The sequence below is a fragment of the Lygodium microphyllum genome, chromosome 17, assembly GCF_053477565.2.
Source record: "Lygodium microphyllum isolate KBCC chromosome 17, Lygodium_microphyllum_v1.1.10, whole genome shotgun sequence".
In the NCBI taxonomy this organism is placed as follows: domain Eukaryota; kingdom Viridiplantae; phylum Streptophyta; class Polypodiopsida; order Schizaeales; family Lygodiaceae; genus Lygodium; species Lygodium microphyllum.
In genome coordinates, this window is record NC_141151.1 from 7,248,727 (window position 1) to 7,263,447 (window position 14,721).

The window sequence follows — 14,721 nt, forward strand, 5'->3', positions numbered from 1 at the left end:
GAAGACCCTTCAAAAGGGCGACCAAATGTGAGGTTGACTATGTAGCACAAAGAATACACCTGACACTACCAGGTGTGAGGATAGTCACGACCTTTAGCAAGGGTGACCTCATCGAACCTGGAGGGAAAGGCAAGCAAGGTGCTAACATAACAGTCAAGCCTACGGACGAGAGCAAGGACTTGTTGGAAGAGTTAATACAAGCACAGGTCGAAAAACGAGAACTAGCGAGTGAGGCCATGCCGAAAATAAGAAGGTCAAGAGACAATGCCAAGGACTGGCTGTGGATTTACAAATATCGTAGAAGACCCCAAAAGAAACCCAAGCCTTATAGACGAAGGCATCGATGGAGGATCAGCACAATGCCGCGATGGATATCCAAAGCGTTGCTATGTGCTCAAGGGTATTACGCAAGAAACTAATGGATTTGGGTGCCAAAATCCCCTGCTATACCACCTCTATCAGCTCAAGGCCAGAGTACATCAAAAGCAACAAAGCACAGGAGGAAATCTCAGAGAAACTCTAGGTCTCGAGGCAAGAAACCAAACATGAGTATTTGAAAGAAAGAGCCTCAACCTAGCATGCTTAATAAGCAGATATCATATGTAACCATTGAGCATGCATAGCTCACTCCAAGTGCTACCTCAATTGTTCGATGTCTCACATGTTACAAAGAGGTTTGCCAAATCTCAAGTGTTTCTCTTCATCCCAACAACAGTTCCTCTAGCATCAAGGCTGGTGACACAATCACCTCTATAGATCTCCTACGCCCTCTTCTCCCAAACAGACACAGGAAGCACTACAGGAGTTGTCAAGGGCGACTGCTAATATCAATTCTTCATAGCCTCTAAATCTCAACATTTCCCAACCGAAATGAAAGGCTAACCGCCTCAATGTATGGCATTGATTGTATTCATTTTTTCCACAAAAAAAGAGAGAAAAAAAAGAAAGAAAGAAAAAAAAGAAAAGAAAAGAAAATGAGAAAAAAAAAGAAACAAAGAAAAAGAAAAAGGAAAAAAAAACACACACGATCACAGCACCACACCTAGGGGTCCTCAAATTAGGTACGTCCAGTGACCTTGGTCGGCTGGCTCCCTCCCTAATTCCCTAGCCCTTTGTACATCCCCCACAATTGTTTAGGGCACATTAAGGGCAAAACATACCTTGGGAGCTTTCCTCGCCTATGGTTAGACTTGTCACCCTGAACCACTTGCACAATTCTTTTGCACTCCATCTCAATGCCATTACAATCAACAGTGGTAAGCAAGGCATGAAAGACAATGGAAAAGTACACCATACTTTTCAAGCACTGCAAGTAGCCACTAGCTACCCAAAGCTAAGACATCAAGGAGCTCAATTATGCTACATTGCCTTGATAAGACCATAATGATGTCTCAAGCAATCTTCAAGTGTACTCTCCATCTTCATCGATAAAATTTTCCATCAATTTAGCCCCTTGCTTCATTGTCCCATTGCTATACAAGGAACCAGGTCGATAGTCTTCTAACTAAGTATACCTAAATATGCACGTGTACTCACTTAATATTCACACTATAACCCATCAACACAATATTAGTGAGTTTGGGAATCTCCCAATTCCCATTTTTTAAATACTAAAAAGGTGGCACACGGATAACATGTCCATAAGTTTCTCAAAACCATATGATGTGACCTATCATTGGAAAGTACTTGAAAATTGGAATCTATTGAGCTATAGAGCGCTCGATTTGGAGTTATAGTGTTCAAGTTATGACAAATCCAAAGATTTGACCACTTGTCCCAAACTTATGGGAAATTCCCATATTTCCTAATATGGTGTTCATCACAGTTTGGGTCCTCAAGTGCAGGACAATACTCCAGGCTTGCTTAGAATTCAACCTGTCTCCCAAACTAATCAAAATATGTCTTGTGCATGATATGAAGACTAGCACTACCCCTTAGGGAGAGAGCACATGAGAGGTTTTCCAATTGCAGGTATTAAAGACTCCAACGACAGTGCCGTCACCTCTACATCAACACTCAACTCTGAACTCTTGTCCTTTACTTCATCATGCAAGACCACCAGAGAACCATCACGAGCAGAATCCACCATGAGCATCCCAAGAACACCAACACCCATGCCAGCTATGAGTGACCATTCCCAACAAAGAGTAGCCCTATCGCCTCCTACAACAATCATATCACCAGCCAATCAGAACAGCAAAGTGCCACCAACGACCTTCATCTGTGTGTGAGGGTGAGGGAACGAGGAGGAGAAGCTCTCCATCTTCTCCTCTCTTCTTCTATTCTCTTCTCTTCTCTTGTCTTGCTCGCGGCAATGGAGCTTGGAGCTTGGAGCTTGAGGATGGAGCTTGTTTGAAGCTTGCACTTGGATCGTGGAGCTACCGGAATGCGTGGGAGAGAAGGTAACTCGAACGGCACGAAGGTAAGCTCACTACACTCGTAAGGTAGGTATGGCGCGTCGGCTATGTGAGAGGTAGCCATTGGTGCTCGGCTTGGAATGCTTGAAGCAATAAGCGGTCCGTGGATCTTGGTGGTTGAGTGAAAGCTCCCACACCTTCCCTGAGTTCATGATCCTCTGGCAAGAAAGCATCGTGTCCTTGATATACCATCTTCTTCATGGTTCTTGACCTTCGGGAGTCTAACTGTGGCCCGCACAATGGACATGCATGATAACCTGAGGTAACCAGACCTGTTCCAACATGATGACCTAGTGAATACTTACTTGAACAAGATAAAATATAGATATTACCAGCGAGAACAAGGGCCTGCTCACGTAAGCACTCTCCGAATCCTGAAAAGTCATGCATTGTCCACATGAGAATGGCTCGAATATTGGCTGACCGCCGACCATCACGCTTGCTCATATCTTGCACGGTGACCCCCTCCTCCCACAAAATCTTAAGCTCATCGACTAATGGATGAAGATACATGTCTATATTTTTGACTTTGTAGCAGCCGGGGATGAGTAAGCTAAGGATACGATGTCCTTTCTTCATAGAAATCCATGGAGGGATATTGTAGTTGACAAGGACTATAGGCCACACACTGTAAGAAGTTGAGCGCAGACCGAATGGGTTCATGCCATCCATTGCAAGACCGAGCCGAAGATTCCTTGGCTCTCGGGCAAAGCCTAGGAAGGTAGAGTCAATGTGGCTCCATGCACATGAATCCATTCGTGGACCTATTCTACGCATGCCACGTTGTCAAGCTCGCCATGTCGGACGTATGAAACATGTGGTTTATGCGGCAGATAAGCGGAACGTATCTGAGAACTTTTTGAGGGATGGTTTACCCTTGCAAGTCCTGTCGATACCTATGAGTACCACACTTTGGATATGTCTCCATAGTCTCGTATGCTCCTCGAAACAGTATGCAATCGTTGATATATGCATGGATGTTATTGTAGTCCATGCCAAGCTTTCGTGCATCATCACGAGACTCAGGCATGGTATTTGCAGGTGGTAATATATGATATTTCAATAACTTGAAAAAAAATCATAAAATACCTTGAAAGAGCACAAATGTTTGTAATAATAGTGTCGAAAAAACAATTCAATGAAGTGTATGTGCAAGGTACCTGAACAACTCGATCACACTCGTATCGCTTCACCCGTATTTTGCTTATACACTTAAGAGTGCAAGCAGTGTCTTCAGCCGAGATACTCGGCACCCATCATATAATGGTATGGATGTTTTCTCTCTAAGCAGATCAGAAGTCTCAACATCTATGGAAATCAATGCATCAATCATTGCCTCCATCTTAGGCTCCAAGATTGTAGGTAGGTCTGGAAGGTTGCTTGTCTCCTCTAGCATTCACGGTATAGATTGGCCTTGCAAGTGGTGGATTGGCTATTGCACTCCATCCATCGTACACCCACATACTCTTCTAATTGGCTGCAAAGGGTGCACTCCTCCTTGGGATGAGACGTCACCTCCCTGGATAGAAAATTCGCCAACAAGACCCAATCTTATTGTATATGGTATTCAATTAGCTTGCGAGTACAATGCATGATTGATATTAACTTCAAATTACCGTTTGTTGTAAATCCGCAATCGCCTAATCAATGATCTCAAATTGAAACTCGCCAAATCGTCGTATGTGTTTTATAGACAATCGGCGTTTTCATCTATTTGCTAGCTTGCATTGAGAGCAAAAACATGGAACATGCTGATTAAGATACGCCTCATGATCTTGAACAAAAGGACCTTCTTCATTTTCCATTTTGTCTATGTTACAACAAACAATTTGTTTTTGTTATCATTCTTTTCTTTTATTAAATTGTTATCCTCTCCTTCCATCTCTCTATTTTTCTATGACCTAGCATATAGTATCATAGAACACTAGTATTTAGTACCTAGTACTCAGTACCTAGCACATAATATCATAGCATATTAGTATCTAGCACCTAGTACTTTAGTATCATAGTGCCAAGTACCCAGTACTATGATACTATGTAGCAGGTGCCACGGTACCCTCTCTTTCTCTCTTTCCCTATTAGGTTTAATGATTTTCTCTCTTTTTCTCTCTCCTCTCCTCTCCCTAATTTTTTTCTCTCTCATCTCCCTCTCTCATTTCCCTTTCTCTCTTTCTCCCCCTCTCTCATTTCCTCTCCCTCCCTCACCCTAACCCTCTCTTTCTCTCTTTCCCTATTAAGTTTAATGATTTTTCTCTTTTTCTCTCTCCTCTCTCTCTCTCATTTCCTTTTCTCTCTCCTCTCCCTCTCTCATTTCCCTTTCTCTATTTCTCTCCCTCTCCCATTTCCTCTCCCTCCCTCACCCTGACCCTCTCTTTCTCTCTTTTCCCATTAGGTTTAATTATCTTTCTCTCTTTTTCTCTCTCCTCTCTCTCTCAATCTTTTTTCTCTCTCCTCTTCCTCTCTCATTTCCCTTTTCCTCTTTCTCTCCCTCTCATTTCATCTCCCTCCCTCACCCTGACCCTCTCTTTCTCTCTTTTCTCATTAGGTTTAATTATCTTTCTCTCTTTTTCTCTCTCCTCTCTCTCTCATTCCTTTTGGCCAAGCACCTCAGACACCAACCAACATTCAGCCATGCTACCTTCTGGCCAAGCTCGTTGTCGCACAAAGCCTTTGAGGGTTTTCATGAAGCGCTCCAAGAAGAACACCCATCGCGTATGGATAGGTCCAGCAATCTCCACTTCATCTACAAGATGCACAAGCAGGTGGATTTGTATCGTGAGCATGCTGGTGGGCAAGTATTTCTCAAAGAGATAGACCGTCTCCACTGCTCCCCACCTCGTCGATTCAATAGAGGATGTCTTAATCTCCTTCTGTGAGATCCATTGCACCAAAGTCGACAACCTGTAAATGGCCCCATGTATTTCTGGAGTAAGACATCCTGCGATCGCGATCGGTAGTACAAATTGCCACAAATGAGAAACATTATGAATAATGGCTACATTCCAAATAGCAAAATGTCCACGCAAATTACAATCCATTCGTAGTACAAACCTGACATATCTTATGCCAGTCATAGGATTTTAGCCCTGATAATTGGTCGTCTTTAGAAAATGCGGACCTGAGAGAACGCATCATACCCATCAGAGTGCAGATAGACTTGATTACTTGCTTCACAATGCGCTCTTCTTTAATAGACAAAATCCAAGGAGCACGAGGAAGCTGCACGTGACCATCATCACTCAACTGCAGCCAAAGCGCCTCCATCTTACCTACCTCCTTCAAATCCATTCGTGCCCCTATAGTGTCTCTCTTTCCTCTGATATGGTCCCATAACAAGCTGTCCACATTCTTGAAAATATGCATGGGATCCAGCAAGTGGTTGACCTGTAAGTGGATCCAATATGGCAACTCGTAGAAAACTGAGAACCACCGCATTCCATTTGGATGTGATTCCATGTGGACCATTTTCAGCTCGTACTAGCTTACGGCGTTCATACGTGTTGGAGTTCGTCTAAGGAAACCTTATGTTAACCCCAACACGAAGAAAGCAAAAGGAAATAAAAAAGACGCAGGGGAAAGGCAGAAAAAAGGTAGCTTGACTAAAGAAAGAATAGGAGAAAAGGCCAAAAGCGCAAAAGAAACCTTAAAAGTCCAAGGCAAATGCAAAAGGGGAAAGGTGCATTTTAAAATAAAAAGGCACACCCTGAAATCTTGTAAAAGAGCGCCGGGCTCTCACCTGTGCAATTTGTAAATGTAGACGGGCAGTGAAAAGGAAGCTAGGAAGATAGAAGGACGATGGGAAAAAGGGGCCTAGGCTACGGCCGGCCATGTAAAAAAGGAAAAAGGGGATGACTGCCCAAAAGGGATTTAGGGTTTTGTATATAAAGTTGAAAAGTGAATGAGAAGCTTATTCTTGTGTGTGGCCAAAAGTAGCTCTCCTCTTCTTCTTCTTCTTCTTCTTCTTCTTGCTTGCTTGAGCTTGTGGTTGAGAGAGGGAGTGTGAGAGTGTGAGGGAGTGAGTGTGTGAGGGTGAGGGATCGAGGAGGAGAAGCTCTCCATCTTCTTCTCTCTTCTTCTCGTCTCTTCTCTTCTCTTCTCTTGCTCATGGCAATGGAGCTTGGAGCTTGGAGCTTGAGGATGGAGCTTGCTTGAAGCTTGCACTTGGATCGTGGAGCTACCGGAGTGCGCGGGAGAGGGGGTAACTCGAACGGCACGGAGGTAAACTCACTACACTCGTAAGGTAGATATGGAGCGTCGGCTATGTGAGAGGTAGCCATTAGTGCTCGGCTTGGAACACTTGAAGCAATAAGCGGTCTGTGGGTCTTGGTGGTTGAGTGAAAGCTCCCACATTTTGGTTCCGTTGCCAGGACCAACGGATTCAAGCCTTGAGCACTTGTGCACTTCGAATCGAGCATCAAAGTAAGGGTTTTCCCCCGAACTGGTGCTTGAGATAGGTAGGAAGTGAGGGGGGTTGAAGATGGTATTCGATCTCCTTGGCAAGTAGGTTTTTTTATTTTTTGAGATTTATATTGTGAGATGGAGTAGTGTAGGTATTTACTTTGTGATTTGTATGCATTCAGGGTAGAAAAAAAAAACAAAGAAAAAGAAGCAAACTGTAGGGTTTTCTGTTGTTGTATAATAGACTGAACAAGGAAATAGGGGCACAGATCCTTGGAGTGCTGTTTGATTCGAGCACCATAGTGATTCTAGGCATATCTGGCATTTCCCTGTAGTGTTTTGTACCTATTTGGAAGGCGCTGGAAGATTCGGTGTAGTAGACGTCAGCCTAGAGGCATCGCGTGCAACTCGCGGGCCGTCGGCCGCGTAGTTGGACTAGCTCGTCCGAGTCCCAGAATCGGACCCGTCTAGATTCGGACCAGTCCATAATCGGACGGTCGGACAACCGTCCGATCGGACCATCCTATCCGATCAGACCACTCGGACCCACCCGTCCGATTTTGGAAATCGAACCACTCGGAGCAACCCATCCGATTTTGGAAATCGGACCACTCTGACACTCGAACTTAGACCACTCAGACACTCGATCTCGGACCACTTGGACCAGCCCGTCCGATTTTAGAAATCGGACCATCCTGTCCGATCAGACCACTCCGACCAATCGGACGACCCTTGTCCGATTCATTGGACACTCGTTCGTCCAATTTTGAAAATCGGACACTCGGACCCTGGGAATCGGACCACCCTGTCCGACTACTAGAATCAACCACTCAAAATCGGACACCTGTCAAAATTGGACGTCCGATTCTAGAAATCGAACGTGACCAAAATCGGACCACTGGTTGAATCGGACCACCCAGAATCAGACGTCCGATTCTGATAATTGGACTCCTGAAAATTGAACATCTGAGAATCGGACAGGAAACTGTCAAAATCAGACAGGTATCTAGAACACAAATTTTGACACATCTAAACCCCAAAATTGACCCCAAAGGCTACGTAGAGCTAAAGGCACATCACAGATCTATCACCGGCCTAAAATTTAGAGTACGTAGTTCAAAATTTGGCTATAAACGGTCCTCCAAATCGCGCATGGTGTTTACCATAACGGCCATGCGGGCTGAGGGGGACTGTCCCCCCCCCCCCCGGGACCCCCACAGAGGAGGCTCTGCCCCCTCTGCACCTCCCCCACGTAGGTTGGAGAGAAAGCGCGCGCTGTGACAGGTCCTCGAAATTGGACCCTAATGTAGTAATGGCTCTACACAAGCATGGATTCTCACTTGCAAAAGAGCAACCAAAAGCCCATACCTGAACAGAGAGAAACAAAGACCCTAGAATGCCAATGGGACAATCTAGCCATCAAGGGCAAAAAGGCCACACCATGAGAACACAAAAACATTGTGTTCATACCATGTCTAGTCAGAGCGAAATGTAACATCAGCAAGCTACAAATGCCAAGATGACTAGACATGACACTCTTGGTGAGAGATGTACCTTGAGCAACACTGCACAGACAACCCAAGACATTGGTGGAGAATCCACTTCTGGTCATGCAAGTGGGGACTCAAGGGCATCTGTCAGAAGGCTTAAACTTACAAGCCAAGACCCAGAAGAGGAAGACATATACCACCGACTTATCTTAGGGTCAAACTCACCGCGAAAAGAGAGCATACTATTGATGCTCTGATTGATGAAGGAGCAGATTTTAATATCTTGACCTATGAATCATGGACCCTACTAGGCCAACCAGAGCTGATACCGACTAGTGCAACTCTTACACTACAAGGGAATGGGGCAATAGCGACGCCGATTAGCGACGGCGGATGTCGGCGTCGCAATTTGCGTCGCTATATGCGTCGCAATTTGCGACGCCGCAGGGAAAAAAAGCGCGGCCGAAACCAGAGCACCGTTTTCATTTTGTTTTCTTCGCCTTTTGAGAGCGAGAGCGAGGGAGAGAGCGAGGGAGAGAGCCAAGGCTTTGTGGGAGAAGAGGAGGAAGAGACTTGCCGCCGCCGCCGCCGCCGCCGTCGTTGTTCGTGAAGGAGAGGAGGAGCCCTCGTTGCAAAGAGAAGCCGCCCACGCTCGCCATATCTCATTGGTGAGTCTCCCTCTCTCTTTCTTTTACTTGTTGAAGGTTTAAATCGTTCTCTTTTGTTTGTTTAGGAGAGGAAATGAAAGAGAAGGAGAGGGAGAGGGAGAGAGAGGGAGAGAAAGAGAGGGAGAGGGAGAGAAAGAGAGGGAGAGTGCATTCTCTCTCTCCCTTTTGCTTGTTTAATGTTTAAATTACTTTCTTCTTTGCTTGTTTAGGAGAGGAAACGAGAGAGTAAGAGAGAGGGAGAGGGAGAGGGAGAGGGAGAGGGAGAGGGAGAGGGAAAGAAAGAGAAAGAGAAATAGAGGGAGAGGGAGAGGGAGGGGGAGGAAATAGGAGAGGGAGAGAAAGAGAAAGAGAGGGAGAAGGAGGGAGAGTGCATTCTCTCTCTCCCTCCCTCTCCCTTTTGCTTGTTTAATGTTTGAATCACATTATTTTTTACTTGTTTAGGAGAGGAAATGAGAGAGAAAGAGAGTGAGAGGGAGAGGAAGGGAAAGGAAATGAGAGAGGGATAGAAAGAGAAAGAGAGGGAGAGTGCATTGTATCTCTCCCTCTCCCTTTTGCTTGGAGGATGTTTAAATCACTTTATTTTTTGCTTATTTAGGAAATGAGAGAGAAAGAGAGATAGAGAGGGAGAGGGAAAAAAAGAGAAAGAGAGGGAGAGGGAGAGGAAGAGGGAGAGGGAGGGGGAGGGGAAGGAAATGAGGGAGGGAGAGGGAGAGGGAGAGGGAGAGGGAGAGGGAGAGGGAGGGGGAGGGAGGAAATGAGAGAGGGAGAGAAAGAGAACGAGAGGGAGAGGGAGAGGGTGAGGGTGAGAGAAAGAGAGGAAGAGAGGGAGAGGGAGAGAAAGAGAGGGAGAGGGAGAGAAAGAGAGGGAGAGGGAAGGGAAGAAAATTTAAGATAATATACGTATTGATAATGGTATGCAATGTGCTTTGCATACGGCCACGTACTTCATCAAAATGAACCCAAAATTATTGTTATAGAAAAAGAAACCCTTAAATTGAGTATAGGATAATTTCTCTCAGGTCTTATGACTATGAGTAGAATTGATTGAAATAAATTTTATTACTATAGTTATAAAATTTCATAGATGGCGCGCATTAATTTTAAAATGGATTACTTATACTCAAAGCCGAGACATAACAAAAAATTATCTACCGGGACAAACAAATCGTTGAGCATGATACAAGGCCGAGATATAACATCGGAAAATCTCTCGACTACTATATACAATGCAAGGTTTATGGTCAACTTGCAACTTGACGTACATCTCCATAAAGCTATCCATTTAAGCCTTGTTTGCTGTAATGTAGATAAGATGGCAAACGAAGAAGGTCCTATTGTTCAAGACCGCGAGTCGTATCTTAATCAGCGTGTCCCATGTCCTTGCTCTTAATGCAAGTTGGCAATTAGACGAAAACGCCGATTGTCGTTAGAATACGTACGACGATTTGGCGAGTTTCAATCTGAGATCATTGATCAGGCGATTGCAGACTTTCAGTAAACGGTAATTTGAAGTTAGCATTTTTCATGCATTGTACTCTCAAGCTAATTGAAACCCATACACAATAAGATTGGGTCTTGTTGGTAAATTTTGTATCCAGGGGGGTGATGTCTCGACCCAAGGGGGAGTGCACCCTTTGCGGCCAATTAGAAGAGTTTGTGGACATGCGATGGATGGATTGCAGGAGCCAATCGACCACTCGCAAGGCCCATCTATACCGTCAATGCCAGAGGAGACAGACAACCTTCCCGACTTGCCTACAATCTTGGAGCCTGAGATGGAGGCAATGATCGATGCATTGATTCCCATGGATGTTGAGACATCTGACCCGCTCAGAGAGGAAGCATCCATACCATTATATGATGGGTGCCGAGTATCTCGGTTGAAGACATTGCTTGCACTCTTAAGTGTGCAAGCAAAATACGGTTAGAGCGATACGAGTATGACTGAGTTATTCAGGTACCTTGCACACAGACTTCATTGTTTTTTTTTTAAACAGTATTATTGCAAACATGGATAGATTTTTCAAGGTGTTTTATGATTTTTTCAGGTTATTGAAATATCATATATTGCCACCTGCAAACACCATGCCTGAGTCTCGTGATGATGCGCGACATGTTTTACGGAAGCTTGGCATGGACTACAATAACATCCATGCATGTATCAACGACTGCATATTGTTTCGAGATGAATACGAGAGTATGGAGACATGCCCAAAGTGTGGTGCTCACAGGTATCGACAGGACTTGCAAGGGCAAACCATCCCTCAAAAAGTCCTCAGACACTTTCCGCTCATCCCCCGCATAAACCACATGTTTCGCACGTCTGCCATGGCAAGCTTGACAACGTGGCATGTGCAGAATAGGTCCACGGATGGAGTTCAACGAATATCAGTAGATTCGCGCGCATGGAGCCACATTGACTCTACCTTCCCAGGCTTTGCGCGAGAGCCAAGGAATCTTCGGCTCGGTCTCACCATGGATGGTGTGAACCCATTCGGTCTGCGCTCGACTTCTTACAGTGTGTGGCCTATAGTGCTTGTCAACTACAACATTCCTCCATGGCTTTCTACGAAGAAAGGACATCTCATCCTTAGCTTGCTCGTCCCGGGCCGCTACAAAGTAAAAAATATGAATGTGTATCTTCGTCCATTAGTCGATGAGCTTAAGATTTTGTGGGAGGAGGTGGTCACGGTGCAAGATATGAGCAGGCGCGATGGTCGGCGGTCAGCCAACATTCGAGCCATTCTCATGTGGACGATGCATGACTTTCCGGGATTGGGAGAGTGCTCAGGTGAGCAGACCGAATTGTTCTCGCTGGTAATATCTATATTTTATTTCATTCAATCAAGTATTCACTAGGTCGTGGATCGCCTTGCAGGTCTCGTTACCTCAGGTTATCATGTATGTCCATTGTGTGGGCCACAGTTAGACTCCCGAAGGTCACGAACCATGAAGAAGATGGTATACCAAGGACACGCCGCTTTCTTGCCGGAGGATCATGAACTCAGGGAAGGTTTTCTTGGACGACCTCCAGCACGTATGAACGCTGCAAGCTGGTACGAGCTGAAAATGGTAAACCCGGATTCACATCCAAATGGAATGCGGCGGTTCTCAGTTTTCTACGAGTTGCCATATTGGACCCACTTACAGGTCAACCACTTGTTGGATCCCATGCATATTTTCAAAAATGTGGGCAGCTTGCTATGGGACCACATCACAGGAAAGAGAGACACTACAGGGGCATGAATGGATTTAAAGGAGGTAGGTAAGATGGAGCAGTTGAGACGGTCTGTCTCTTTGAGAAATACCTGCCCACTAGCATGCTCACGATACAAGTTCACCTTCTTGTGCATCTTGTGGATGAAGTGGAGATTGCTGGACCTGTCCATACGCGATGGATGTTCTTCTTGGAGCGCTTCATGAAAACCCTGAAAGGCTTTGTGCGACAACGAGCTCGTCCGGAAGGTAGCATGGCGGAAGGTTGGCTGGTGTCAGAGGCGTTAGTGCATATCTCACAATGGCTACCAACGGTGGAACCAGACAATGAAATGCTATGGACGCTGAAGGACGATGACAGGCTAACTGGAGATGTGGTGGTTGGAAATGGGGTAGAAAAAAGAATGGATGCCTCAATGGAAGAGAAGGTGAATCGCTTTTGTATGTTGCACCATGCCTCCATGGAGAATTGGCTCGCCAAGTACCAGATTGCAAGGCAAGATCGAGAGGAAGCACGAGCCGAATTCCGACGCAGTACGCGTCACCGACTGATTCGATATCCCGAAGGCATGGAGGAGATGCCGCGGTTTATGTCAACACGATGGTTGCATGGAGCCTTGACCGCAGCATCCAACGAAGGGATAGAGGTCTCAATGGAGGAGTGGGAGTTCTCGAGGGGATGTAGTCCAAAGGTAATGAGGGGTTTAGAATGTGTCATATCTAAATTTGCTTGCTACATCTAATTTGAGTGTTTCAATGTGTAGTACAAAATATATAGTGCAGCGTGGTCGCGTGGACGGCATTTTCGGGTGGAGCGTATTGACAAAACCCGCTCCACAATGGACTGTGGTGTCATGGCAAGGTTTGAGCAAGAGAGCCGGCGACGAGCAACGGATCCGAACACGGTTGTGGATGAGATGGAGTATTTTGGGAATTTGCAAAGTATTATTACGGTGGATTACCGTAGCTTCTCCATGATAATATTCGACGTGCAGTGGTTCAAAGTGGTACTTGGAGGAGCTGGCGCAACAGTTCGACGAGGTCCATCTGGATTTCTCGAAATAGATTCCGAAAAAAAATGGATGGATTTGCGCGACACCTTTGTGTTGCCGGCCCATTGTGAACAGGTGCAACTAGGCATTTGCTTGCTAATTGTAATACGACATGGTTTATGTCACAATGGTTTGAAGACGGTTTGTAAGTGTTTGTGAACAGGTAATCTTCTATCCAAATCCCCGACAACCTCGATGGTGGTATGTTATACCTTCAACTCCTCGAGGTGCGAGAGTATACGATCAAAGCGATGTTCCAGGCATAGATGAAGAAAATATGCAAATAGAGGGATCGAAATTGCAAGGGGTGGAGGCCACCGCAAGCTTGGAGCCTGCATCGGCTAACAATGATGGAAATACAGAAGTCGTAGAATTTTTTGAGAACGAGACAGACTCGTTGTTTTGTGGTGACATGTCTATCGACCTTCCAGTGTATGCAGAGTTGTGTTAGGAGATTAATATGGGACCATAGAATACTTCATTCTTGGAGAATTGTATTACTCAATACGTCAGCCTAGAGGCATCGCGTGCAACTTGCGGGCCGTCGGCCGCGTAGTCGGACTAGCTCGTCCGAGTCCCAGAATCGAACCCGTCTAGAATCGGACCAGTCCATAATCGGACGGTCGGACAACCGTCCGATCGGACCATCCTATCCGACCAGACCACTCGGACCCACCCGTCCGATTTTGGAGATCGAACCACTCGGACCAACCCATCCGATTTTGGAAATCGTACCACTCTGACACTCGGACTCAGACCACTCAAACACTCGAACTCGGACCACTTGGACCAACCCGTCCGATTTTAGAAATCGGACCATCCTGTCCGATCAGACCACTCCGACCAATCGGACCACCCTTGTCCGATTCATTGGACACTCGTTCGTCCGATTTTGAAAATCGGACACTCGGACCCTGAGAATCGGACCACCCTGTCCGACTACTAGAATCAACCACTCAAAATCGGACACCTGTCAAAATCGGACGTCCGATTCTAGAAATCGGACGTGACCAAAATCGGACCACTGGTCCGATCGGACCACCCAGAATCAGACGTCCGATTTTGATAATTGGACTCCTGAAAATTGAACATCTGAGAATCGGACAGAAAACTGTCAAAATCAGACAGGTATCTAGAACACAAATTTTGACACATCTAAACCCCAAAATTGACCCCAAAGGCTACGTAGAGCTAAAGGCACATCACAGATCTATCACCGGCCTAAAATTTAGAGTACGTAGTTCAAAATTTGGCTATAAACGGTCCTCCAAATCGCGCATGGTGTTTACCATAACGGCCATGCGGGCTGAGGGGGACTGTCCCCCCCCCCCCCCCCGGGACCCCCACAGAGGAGGCTCTGCCCCCTCTGCACCTCCCCCACGTAGGTTGGAGAGAAAGCGCGCGCTGTGACAGGTCCTCGAAATTGGACCCTAATATAGTAATGGCTCTACACAAGCATGGATTCTCACTTGCAAAAGAG